We start from the raw sequence: 14,063 nt of genomic DNA on the forward strand, positions 1-14,063 counted from the left end.
GCTGATCCAGCTGTTCGTGTTAACATATCGGAAACGTGGTTCTTCTGCAGTAAGGCTAGACTATTGTCTGAAAAGTCAATAAGGAAGCCAAGATTTCATATTCCAAATCAAAGAACTTGATAAGGTTTAATATTCACTTTAGAAAATAAGGAATCATTTGGGAAATAACTGCCTGGATACTTTGGCAGGCCAGGAGATAGTCAATTGTCTTGCTATAGCCTACAAGCCAGCTTTTCCCTGTTTCCAGACTTTAGGCTAAGCTAAGCTAAGATAAGTTACGCAGCTTCTTGGTCTCTATTTTCCATACAGATAGGAGAGTGTTATCATTCTTATTTAACTCTACTTTTGAACTATTTGTTCAAACGGTTCTTTGATTTGTTGGTTGGAAATTAGAAGAACTTTACATTCCTGTGCCTTAAATGGGGTAACTCTGTTTCATTTAGATATTTCTCTTGCACATTTAACACTCTGTTTCTTTAGCATGGGCATTACAGAAAAAAGATGCCTGGGCCTGTGTGTGTGATTGGAATCAATCCAAGTCAGTGAGATGTCAGTTTAAATGTCAGTTAAACGGGCTGTTTGTAAACATTTGCTCTTGCCACATAGCCAATATTAGCATTTGGTGGGTAAGCTAACATCTGCAGGTCAGACTTTAATCCTTTACTTGCCACGAACTGTGTCCAGAGTTAAAGTTAGCATGCTAACCAGCTAGCTTCGGGCCCAGATGGCCTGAAAAAAATATAAACATGGATTTAGCTGTTGAAATAGCTGCACGAGTCAAATATTTAAAAAAAGTAGCTTGGCAAAAACTGATGCTAGCTAGCGTTAGCCATACCAGCCAGCATAGACAGAAGCTATGTGGACTATTTTACTAACAATAGATGAACAATCTTTTTTTTAAAGTAATTAAACTGAGATGTATTTGGGCAACAGTTTAAAAATATACAAAATAATAAATTATAATTAATAATGCAAAGTAAACAAACAACTAGCTAAACATGTTATCAAGCTAATTTTAGCCCATCATGTAGGCATAAGTTCTGGGGTGCTTTTTTCAATTGACCATCTATAATTTCATAAAAATACAAACGTCATACTGAGTTTGGTCAGTGCGTTTCCTACATCTGCAGTGTATTGTCTGCATCGCTGTCTTTATTGTTGTGGCAGTGTAGTGGCTGACTGTGTGTGTGTGTGTGTGTCACTGCAGCAGCAAACGTGTGCGTGCATGTGAATCCGAGGAGACAGAAAGCTCCCATGCCTCTTTGCAGTTGCCAGCAACCCCCTCTTCTTCTCATCTCTGGCTGGGAGGGTCTTGGGGATTAACTTTCCACTTCTCTGATCCACTTTTCCACAGAGCCAATAGCTATGCAGGTCTGGAAATGTGCTCGGTGACTGGGTGAGACAAAAAAACAAGGCCAATTCCAAATTTAATTTATGTTTCCTCTTTCAAGGTTATTCCTCTTCTTTACCTTTGCTGCCCATTCATTTCAATGACCTCATCTCAATTATGAATTCCGTCGTAAACAAGGACATCATTTAAATTCATAGGACGTTTTATTATTATACAGAAAAACGTGACCTTGCTTCAAAAGTACATTTAGCCAATATATATTTTGAGTCTCACTGTTGCTAGGATTAAAATTCATCTCATATTTATGACGTAAGCATGTTTTGCATATTTCCATTAGGGTTTTTTTGTTCAAGCTCCAATCCAAATCACAGTAATTGCTTCCTGCTCTTGCCTTTTTGAGTCTGAATAGATTATGCTCTGCAGCTGCAAATGATTTTGTTTCACAATTGGACGGGGAATCCAAAATTAGGATGGGCGAATACACAGTGAGAAAAACTTAAGTTTCACACTACAGTTTCACCTCCAGCCACAGCAGCCCTTAATGCACTGCGGTTTATTAGCGCAGTATATTTCAGTTTTCAGGGAGCACTGCAAGATTTCAGGAGAGCGTCATTCAAACCGCAGGGCAGAGATATAAAATGGTGAGTCCTTCAGGAGACAGGATTGAAAGCCTCCATCAAGGCAGCCAGAGAGGAGGGAGTTGAGGTATTCCTTTGAAGTGGGTGGCTCAGATATTAAATAATTGAGTTGCAGGAGATTAAAGTTTCAGAAGCTAATTTGGCCCCCTCCACGGCCCGTCACTCAGGGGCTCCAAGAGTCTGCAGCCTGCAGACGACTGGTGAGTAAGTGTGACTCACTTCCTGTGTGTGGCTGGGGCGGAGAAACCCTATATCTGTGGCAGACTGAAACAGGAAGTTCATCCAGGGCATGCTCTGTGTCTCTGACTCACGAGGGGTGACGCCATTTTTTGCTGTCCGAGTTTTCAGGAATCCAATCCACCATGTGCTCTACAGCAACAGAGAGGTTTCACTTCCCCTGAAGTTTTTTCCTCCTTCACAAACACATAGTTGCTGACAGATGAACTGTTATGTGGAAAGAAGTTCATTTGCTGATGCAAGAGGAACACGTTGCTTGTGTAAGCCTGGATTTCACTGTTATTCAGATGGGAGGGTTTCGGTTTCAGTCACTGTGTGCTGACAGGGAAGGCTCAACAGCCTGGAGGTGAACGCTCTGTTATTTTTGTCTGGAATGTGCCTCTCATCTGACATTGAAACCTAATTTTCAAGCACCTTGAGGATGACACTGCCCAAGTGGTAAAGTAATTGATATGTATGAGGCATATAAACACAAGCACATTGTCTTTGAGGACAAACATCAGACTCTGCTCAAGGAGGTGTAAGAACACGGTGGTGAATTACCTATCCTGCCCTCTTTTCTGCCTGTCTCTGTGTGAGTTAATGCTGGAGCAGCGGCGCCACAGTGGGCCAAGTCTTCCACAACGACGCAACCCCCGCAGTGATAATGAAAAAGAACAACTCCATCTTCCCGCACCCATAGGTTGGCTGGATAATGCCGGGGTGTAACAGGGCTGTAGATTTTGTTTTCCCGAGTCTTTAACCTTGCAAAGATGTCAGGATGAATCAAACTTACGGTAGATGTATTCTTGTCTCCAAGGCTTTGAAACCTGAGACTGAATCGTCTGGTTGAGCAGGTCTTCCCGTGGCCTTGAGCTCACACCCGTAGCTCCTGTGTTTACAAATCTTCCTTGGAAAATTATTTGTGTTACCTGCTCACCTTGTATATTCAAATCTCCTGCAGTGACATCATGTTATTTCAACAGCCGCTGTGAATATTATATCATCCTACCCCTGGAGTATTTGTCTTGCTTAGTGTAAAGCTCCTGTCACCTGGGCCAATAATATGTTTTGACTGCCAAGGGTCAGAGTTAGCTCAGGGCGGTGTTGCTATGTTGCAGGGGAAAACAGGCCCGCTGTTGTCATGTCGGCCAGAGGGCCACTGGGATGGAGCACCAAAGCCCTGCGGTGGGATCAGTTTATGGAGGGACTATGTTTAAGAATTAGCCCCTGTGGGCTGTTTACGCTGTGCTGAACCAGCATCCCTCTCATCTAGCTGGAGCAAATAACGCTTATAAACTTAAACTGAAATAACACATTTCTATGGTTGTCTTACTGTGTTATAACTATAGTTGCTGTCAGTTGCATCATACACAAGACAAACTACATATTACTTTTTATTTTGTGAGGGTTTCTGCAATCTGACAGGACAAAAGATCCATTGGTTTAGTTTGTGAATTATATAAAACACACTGTTTGTGCACTTATCATAAATGACAATTGTCAATGCTCACTTGACAATTTTGACTTGAAAATGAATGGTTGACTTTCTTCTGTGAAAACCCTGTTTAAAGTATAATCATGCTGCCATCAACAGAGGCGTGTCGTCTTTTCTCATCTTCTATTTGCACAGGTTTGAAGTCCCTCCTCTTCTGCTATGGATCTAAAAGTGTGACCACTCAGGATCTGGTGTTTTGTTCATAATGAATGCACCATCTGGATACTTGTGGTCCATTAAAGATTGCCATAAATATCTGTGTGAATGAGATATTTTTATTTATATATTTAAAAAAAAAAGTAGGTTGAAGTAATTCATATTTAAGGTCCAATATCAGTGCAATGTAAAACATGTAAATGCATGAAATAAATGGACACAAACACAGAATAAGTTAGCAAAGAGCTCCAGACATTTATTCATTTTCTGCCCAAAATGTTACACAATTCACTGATCAAACAGCAGAGCCATCCAATCCAGTCACCAAGGAAAATTCAGCATCAGCTCCAGATAAACACACATTATTATGACTAAAACAACCACAGCAACAATAAGCACAGGGGTCATCTTCAGCGGGGAGCCACGACCCCTCACCTGCATCCCCCTCCTATTCATCTTCACCCTGGAAACGTTACCGTACCTCACACACACACAAAAGCCTTCAGCGTCCCTGTGTTGATTTCAGCGAGGCACCTTAAACTACCTCTGTCAAGTTCACCTCTCTCTTTTACTCCACTGAGATAATGTTTTCTCTGCCTTCAGGGCGGATCTTTAGAATACACCCTACAGATGAAAGAGAGCAGTGTGACGACAGGCGGGGGGGGAGAAGAAAAAAAAAAAAACAGAAGAAGAGCAAACACGACCTGGCGGGGAGTTTTTAGTGGTGGCGGCTAAACAAAAGGCCCGCAGCCACGCAGATCCCTCCCTCCTCTGGTATGGCGGCCAGGCATGCTGAAGCTCTGTCTGCGTCGGTGCTCCTGTGCAGACTAGCTCCTCTGTAGCTGCAGGCTAGGAGGGAGGAACGGTGGGCAGGGTGTGTCTGCTCCTCACCATGGAGGCAGGTGGGCAGATTGCACTCAGAGGTGCAGGGGAGGAGGGAGGGAGGTGGAGCAGGTGGTGCGGTGCCACTGGCTCGCTCACAGCAGACACGAAAGCGCCGCGTTGACGTGACACCTCCGCTGACGAGATCATGCAGGCCATTAGTGTAGCCAGTCACCAGGAGAGACAAAGGCATGTCGGGTGAATGTGGAGTGTTGACACAGTTCAAATACATTAGAGCTACTCTGGGTATAAATACTTTCTGCAGAAACACATATGTTACATTAGTGTAGTATTCAGATCCAACATCCCACTTTAAGAATATGGTAAATTGGCTGTATTTCTATAGCACTCTTTCTCGTCTTCTCAACCACTCAAAGAAGTTATAGGCTACAGTACAAGCCACATTCACCCATTCACACAGTGCTTCTTTTGTCACACACCAGTTAAACACTGCTGGCACAGCCATCAGGGGCAATTTGGAGTTCAGTTTCTTGCCCGAGGACACTTCAGTATGTGGACTGTAGTCACCAGGGATCGAATCACCGATCGCCCCACCTCAACATGAGCCTCAGCACGCACATAAGTTGTAAAATTCTCAAATATACTACAAATAAATGGCATTTAAACTTTAATTTAAGTGGATAATCATTGAAAAGCTAGAGCAGGCTTCACTTTGAAAATAGGCAACCGATACATCCCACCCCCTCCCTCTCAAAGCTGTGCCCCCAAAGCACAAGAGCGTACATTGACAACTGCTAGAAGCCGGAAATTCCGTGACTGACTTTCAAGCTTTTGGCTGTTGTCTCTGCTTCAGCGGTGTATGTCTCTCCAGCTTGCGAAGACTCCGGTTGTGTGACTGACAGATATAATAATTTCATTTCATTCAATTTGAAAGAAAACCGGAAGACACTCTACACCGCAGAAACTCTACTGCCACTAGATTTTTGGCCGTGTAATAATTGCAGCACGACTCACACGCACCTACGCACAAATATGGATGCTCGGCGCTGTGCGTAGGCTACGTGCGTGCCTACGGTGTAGCTTCGACACAGAAGCATGAATCAGCCTTTATAGTCCTGCAAGGGCCACAGGCAACAGCTGTTTTTCTTCTTTTTCCCGATGACTTTATCGTTTGATGGCTGTTAGAACGTGAAAAGGATTTCAACAAATAAAAAACAAGCCTAACTTAAAGATGCAGAATTCTGATCAGCAAAATGTATTGTATCGTACATTAACTATCTCTCTCTATATCCACCTATCTATCTATCTATCTATCTATCTATCTATCTATCTATCTATCTATCTATCTATCTATCTATCTATCTATCTATCTATCTATCTATCTATCTATCTATCTATCTATCTATCTATCTATCTATCTATCTATCTATCTATCTATCTATCTATCTATCTATCTATCTATCTATCTATCTATCTATCTATCTATCTATCTATCTATCTATCTATCTATCTATCTATCTATCTATCTATCTATCTATCTATCTATCTATCTATCTATCTATCTATCCATACATCTGGTTTAGTCTTTACCATTCTTGTCTAATGTTTTATGTCACATTTAAATGTTAAAATTAAGAGTTTAGTTGAGTTTCCACTTCTTCACATTAATTCTCGCAGATTTAAGAACCTATCTAGTGAATATTTTTCAAGGCAGTATCTCCCTTTTGGTCACTTCACAAGCCAAATTTTTTTTTTCCGGAGGTTGTCCCAGATATCTGGCGATGTTTGATCTAGGCCAGCTCCACAGCAGGGTAGCCAAGGGGAAACCAAGGAGCCCAGTTAACTAGCTCATGTCACTCATCAACTTCTTTTAACAGATGTAGGCTGCAGTTAGTGTGGAAAAAATAATAAGCCAGCCACTTCCACCAAGAGTTCCCAGTTAAAAACACTTTGTGACCCGTTTTCAGTAACACATCCTCACATCCCTCAGCGTGTTTTTTCTGACACTGAGCTAGTTGCTTTATTTATATTAATTTACATATATATATTCCGTGGCATTTGCCAGGTAGAGAAAAAATAATGAATGTGGAGTTCAGGCTGGGGCTAAACAAGGCAGCCGCTGTCATAAGCCATCAGATTCTAATAAGCCATAACCTAGTCCTGGGTGGGCGAGGGAAGCCGCTGTTTTTCTGCTATTTCCATTTATAGACTGCACCAACAAGCCCCCTGGGAGATTGCTCGCCATGACTCATGTCTCCAGTGCTTCTGGTCCAGACTGCACTCTCCCTCTCTCCCCCATCATCATCATCAGCCCCAAGCACCGCTGCCTTTTCCTCCCTGAACCTTGCTTCACGTTCGTCTCATCTTTTTTATTGTCGGTACTCGTTCATTCTGCGATAAAGCTTTGTGAGCGTGGACAGAGAAGGTGAAAATAATAATATTTTTGAACAAGGGGCTGGGAGGAGTGGTCGGAGCAGCCACTGCAGCTGATGACGAAAGCGACACGCGGGCTGAATCATTCCCATGTAAATAGTAGCTGTACAGTACAGACGGCGGCCATTTCCCAGAACTGTTGTTGTGGTGAAACGGCAGCGTCAATATGGGGGGATGTCTCTGTCTGCCTTTCCCAGAAAAGCAGCCTGCAGGCTTTTCAGCATCACGTGGTCCGCTCGTCCCACCCCACCCCCTGCTCTCTTTGGTTATATTCCAGTCACGGCAGCCCACCCCACCCCACCACCACCACCACCCCTCTCTCCCCCTCCACCCTGCCCCTCCCCGCCCCTTCTGTGCTCTGTCAGGTCACCCGCCTTGTTTGTTCAGATGGAACAGAAGAGGAAATGAAAGCACAGAGTCCACTGTTAACCCATTCCTGGGACTTTGCTCCGCCATTGTGTGCATTCCTGCTGTTTTTCACCTCCTTGTTTCCGTGCTTTGATGCTGATTTGCGTCTATATCTGGAGGCAGTGATGTGCGTTGGCTCTTGTCTATTATGGTATGGAGGGGGAAAAAACAATAACCTGCACAGAGGACACGGCTAAAAATACAAGCGAAATCTCAGCTGCTCCAAATACGACAGGGTGGAAAAGCTGCACCACATTTGAAGATAATAACTGTGGTCTACTTTAATGTGCAGCTTGGGATATTGGTGTGTATGACTTCACTGGAAAAGTGCTGTGTCAGTGTCTAGCGGAAGATTAAGTCATATCCCGCCCTTATTCTGTTTTTCAAGGTTCACACTTCCTCAAATGCATATGAGCTGCTATGGTTGTTCTCTGTAATAATGCTTGTGTGTGTGTGTGTGTGTGTGTGTGTGTGTGCATTTCGGAGGGGGGTGCATATCTGAGCCGCATGTTTATCTTCCAGTCTGCCACGTTCTTGCTTGGTTACTATGCAACCAGGTCAGAACAACATGGACACCACAGTAGCTGAATGGCCATTTTGGGTAAAAGCTCTCTGCAATAATAAACAGCTTCTGGCACAGAGAAGTTGTTTTCCAGCTGCATGTCAGTGCCAAAATACAGAATTAACTGCAATACCATTTACTGCTGTGGAAAAAACATCAGCCATCCAAACCCACATACCTTCAGAGGCTTTGAACAGCTTGTAATCCCTCAGCAGCGAGATGGCTCTCAGAAACAAGCCAGCTCTGGCTGCTGCCAAATAAATTACTGCATAGTTATAGCGCTACATTCATATAAACTAAAGCGTTCTCTGCACACCACAATGCAGAGAGTTTTTTTTCAGAGGACAGAGAAGTAATTGCGTGCGCTTAAATTTCCGCTTGTTATCTCAACTTGGCCACAGCTGGCTATTGTGTTCACTTGGAGCCTGGAGATGTCTTTTACATGGGGAAGATAAGCCGTAGAAGCACAAAACAGCTGCCTTGGATTTTTACAGTGTCAGAGAAGGAATGCTTCATGCTTATTTTGAAGTGGCTCCAAAGATATTGGGAGCGATTCGAGGCGAGATCAGATGAACTTTACCCTCTCTCAGAGGAAGGAAAGAGAAACAGAATCCGTGAGGCTGAAATTAATTTAGAATGAGGCAAATTGAGGCTATGCGGTCAAACATTACCGTCCTGTGGGTCCCTCATTTGTTCACGTGTTTCCTCATAATCCACCCAATTTACGTTCTGCCAGTTATCTCTTATTGGCTGGAATCAGTGGGAACGTATGCGAGTACAGCTTGTGCAAACCCTCAAGGCTGCAGTTTGTGCTGAGTTGTGACTATAAGGGCCGTGCTGTGTTATAGCCTTGTGCTGACATGTCATCATCATGGCCTCCATGACCACACTGGGTTTCTTGGAATTGAAGGGAACATGACTATTTTCCCTGGCAGAGAGCCACGTTAAACAGATCAGTCACAGAGTGTGTTCTGTAATTGAATCAAATAAACAGGATAAGCTGGACAGTAAACAGTGGAAGGAGAGCAGGGCGTCGCAGGAGATCTGAGGCTTCTCATGTGCCGTTCCACCCTCACTGTCGAGGCAGAGAATCTTTGCAGGTCAGCCACCATACTGCCACCACCCACCCACAACGCCATCTTGAGTATTAAGGACCAGAGTCTGTGCAGTAGCAAGGGGTGGATGCAGTTCTGGAAATGAGATATACACACTCGACCAGTCAATCCCAGCTCACAATCATGATGTTAAAATCAAACATACCAGGAAAATCCACACTTAAAGACATCGTGTGACACTGTTAATGAAAGAAACCATCTTTCAGGAGAATTTATTAACCTGTTCTTTCACATTTTAGTTTTGTTAATGATCCACTAGGTGGCGATCAAGATGCTTTGGCTTCACTTTCGGGTGGCCGTCATGTTTACATTTGGTCTACGGTCTTAACAGGAACGGGAATTTCTCAAAACGTCAAACTAGTTTTATTCCTGTTGTTTATACAGTGCAGGGACATGAGTAACATGCTACTTAGGCTCTAGTTAGCTTATAATTGCATATATTTATCTCCATTTGTAGATTCTTGTTTACAGGTTACCCCAGTAAACATCTCTCAGAGGGACTATTGAGGATGTGTAGCCCCACGTGGAATAAATTACAGTATATTACAGTATATATGAGTTCATGTCAGTTCTTTGAGCATAACCACTTGTAGTTATAGTTAGGTCTAGTCTGTGTAGATTTGAAGCTGTTATTGTTGTTTTTGAGTTGCTAGCTAATAATTTTGAAGTTAGTTGAGAGTATTGAAAAAAGTATAGAAAAGTATGGTTAAAACCTTTGATCCTACTGGACAGCATGGAAGGGATCAGAGGTCATGACCCTGCCTGAGGAGATAAGGTCATCTGTGTCTGTGATTTGTGGATGAATTCGTGATGCCATTGTGCCCTGGGCTGTATCCAGGCAGGACTTCAACCTCCCTCTGTGATCAGTGGGCCTTAGTTGTTGTGACTGGGCCACTCTGACAGATAGACCATGATGAGAGTCAAGGCTGAAAGCAATGCTCTGTGACTGCAGGACCGGGCCGGGCCAGGGATGATGCAAACAGAGAGCACTGTGGACCGCCCTGGCTCCGGCCCTGGGGCCCCTGAGCCCCTCCTGTGCCTCGGAGGCACTTCCTGCCTCTGTCATTCTACCAGCAAATCCAATCCCTGATCAAAGGCCAAGGAGAAAAAAGGGGAAGAAGGGAGACAGAGGAGTGAAAAGGGCGAGGGAGATTGACGTGTTGGGGAGGGGGGGGGAACGGAGAAAAAAAAACAAGTCACTCTTTATCTGACAGGGGAGGCAGCTGCTCGGGCCGGGGCACCTGTGTGCCTGCTGCCTCCCGGGCTGATGCCAAACTCCGCCCTTGGACCAACCAGTGCCAGACCCATCAAAAGTTGCCTGGGCAACATCCCCGGCCCACAGTCTGAAATAAACAACCTTTCAACCTCATCTGAGAAGGCTAACCTTTAGCTGATCTGTTGGCAGGCTGAGGCTGCGCTGGCACTACTGACATTACTAATTATAACTCTGCCAGGTTCACATTGTACCTTTTTTATTTATGTGCAAATATCTTTGTGGTAAATTAAAATTAGAAGAGCTCAGTTTCTGAAGGAAAATGAGCGAACCCACCTGTTCCTGCGCCAGCCCGAGGCAACACAGAAATCCTGCAGGACCCAGGCAGCACCATTGTTTCAGGGCAATTACTCGGGCCAGATTAAAAATCAGCTATCATTGAGCAGATGTCCTGGCTCTTTCTCCCAGCACGGGGGGGAAATCTTATTACATCTCACCATCCGGGATACGGACAGTGGAACCCTTTTCTAAGGATTGGATATGTCCTTTCTGTTTAGGGTCTACACACACAGACACAGACACAGACACAGACACACACACACACACACACACACACACACACACACACACACACACACACACACACACACACACACACACACACACACACACACACACACACCGGTGTACAGGACAAGGCTTGTGGTTCTAAGCAGAAGTGACATCCCATTCATTTGAGCTGGTCAGGGTCTGATGTCCCCCATCTTATTTTACAAGGCTTAGCACTGTGAAATGACATTGGCCTGGCTCCAGCAAAGACCAACGCAGTGGCTAGCATCACGGAGGCTGCATCACTCTATACCACACACACACCTACACAGACAGACAGACACACACACCCACACACAAACACACACACACCTACACAGATAGACACACTACCACACACACACACACACCTACACAAATAGACACACACACACACACACCTACACAGACACACATACACACACACAGTGACTCTCGGCTGTCTGACTGCAGCTTAATACGGTGTTATGGTTAAACGCTGCCATTCAGTATCATTTCACAGCTGTTAATGTTCCGAAGTGGTCACTGTATGTCCTTACTAAAAATATGCCTCGCCAAGAGCTCGCTAATTAATGTCACATGTCAAGCTCAACTTGTCAAGTAATATGAGTCGGTCGCTTCATAGATCAGTGCTCTATTTGAAGTACACATCAAACGTTAACTCGATCAAATTCTGCTTTGTGAATTTAAAACAGGCCGGGATTTGCTGAGCTCAATTGTGTGAAAGAAAATATATTTTCCAGAAAGTCCAGAGTTGAATTTGTCTGAAAATGCTCTCTAGTGTTTTGTTTTAGCTCTTGTCGGTGGTAACTCTCGCCAGCAATGATGCAGCAATATGAGGAGACAGTTGCCATGGCAAACACACACACACACACACACACACACACACACACGCATCATTACAGAATATTTTGTGTGCACATGACTAGTGACGTAAATGAATCCTGTTAGGAACATAAAAACATATAGAAACAGCCAAATAATTATTTTGAGCATGCCAGAGCAGTATTCTTGCACACGCAGACACGGTTAAGCTGCTGTCAGACATGCACCAAGTTTTTACTTGATGTAAATGAATGAAAAACAAAAATAAAACAAATATCTCAGGATGGAAAAATCTGTGTCATACCCAAAGAAGACAACAACAAGAGGGAATTTGGTGAAAACATCCGACGCCAGTGTCGATGCGTTGTAAAAAAAAACATGTTATCTCTGCAGAAGAATTAATACATTACGTCCTGTCCCTGTCAAAGAATCTTCTGCTGCGTTCTTCATGTGTGAAAGGTAAACGTTAATGTCTGAAATCTGCTTTATATAGCCAGAGTACAGAGTGTGAGCCGGAGCTCATTGACTTACTGCCTGTAGCGAGGCTGTGTATCCACCTCTCGTGTGTGATTGGCTTGGATGTGCACATACTGAGTAGATTGTGAGGCAGAAAATGAAAGGAAACAAGTGGAAGCAGATGACATTTAAACAATATGTCGTGTGTTCAGTCATCACCGGCGTCACACCTTGTTGTTTGACCGCAGGTAACGAGTGAAATCTTTTCAGCGTGGCTTCAGCCTGCTCTCAGTAGTCAGTATAGTGTCATTTGTCCGTTTTGTCTGCTTCTGTTCTTTTGAAGGTTTTGCTCTTTCATCCCCCTTCATTTAATCTCGCCTGTCATTACAGCCGCACTCCTGTCAATGTGTTTCCATGCAGGGTGGTTTCACAGGGACGAGTGGAGTGTTGGAGGGGGGATGATTGATGCCGGCGGGTCGGCGGCTCCGGTACAACGTGGAGCAGGGAGCGTGCGGCGCCGAGAGATGATAGAGGTAGCATATGATAAACGAACAGGTGATGAAACAAGGCCTTTGAAGGGAAACTATTTCTGTTCCAACCACAACCGCTCATTATTTACTTTTTGTTTTTGTGTTTCCACTGAGGCCAACAGTAACCTTCAACTGCTACAGAGCCCAAAGTCGCAAGGGGTATTTCTCATTTCGTCCTCCTGACATTTTTCCAAACTTTATATAAAAACTCTAAAAAGAGTCTTTCAAAAAAACGCAGAGCCCAGTTTGACAAGTCTGAACAGTACTGACAACACAGTTTGACTTTATTCACATTCACTCTTTGCTTCATCACATCCTCTTGATTGCTGAATAAATCTGCCTGGGCATTGCATGTGCTCTACTCTGCATAGGCCATTAATATTCCAATCATCCTCTATATCAGATAAAGGGGAGAGACAGACTCCTCTTCATCTCTCAAAACACCAGCTGTGCAGAGCCGTGAGACATCCACGCATGCACATAGAGCTGTAAACAGAGCACTGCAGACACATTAATAGATTTATACATGCGGGCAAACTTATATAATTGAGGAGTTTGCAGGCGGCAGCATCAATTTTGCATGGCGCTCATCCTGCATGATTCACAACGTGCACAGCCTCTTGTTCTTTCAATACACGAATTCACAAAATTTCAACTCAAGGCACCTGCACACTATTTAGAAAGGAGAAGGGGTGGGGAGGAAGTGAGTTCCTCCATGGGAAGATATCATCTCTTGCAGTCAGATGGGTGTTGATATGCTGCTGGCACCCCCAACAGTCCCCCCTTTCACATCCTACTCATCTCCCCCATCCTCCTGCCATCCCTTCATCTCTCAGAGCCTCTCTGTCACTCACGCTCCACGCTATGCTTGGGTTTTCTCCCCTTAAACTTGAGAACTGCAGTGGAGCAGTAGTTTTACCCCATACCCCTGAGCTTTGCTGGTCCCTGCTCCTCTAAAGCGATTAGTCACTCAGGCATCGAGTGGACCAGGAGTCTGGAAGCTTCTGATAGAGAACCGCTCGCAGCCCGAGTGACAAACTCAAGGACGTTTCAGTGTTGTTGCTGCTGTTTGTTGCAGTTGTTTATGCGGAGGGCTGCGTGAGAGTGTCCAGCTCCTGGGGGCTGAATCGAGGCAGCGAGCCATGGTAATTACATGCCACTCGTCACAGTGCTTTCCCTCTCTGCCCTGACCATCGCCAGCAAAAAGCTAACAGCTTGTGTGTTATCTTCG

This window comes from Limanda limanda, chromosome 15, assembly GCF_963576545.1.
Source record: "Limanda limanda chromosome 15, fLimLim1.1, whole genome shotgun sequence".
NCBI lineage: Eukaryota > Metazoa > Chordata > Actinopteri > Pleuronectiformes > Pleuronectidae > Limanda > Limanda limanda.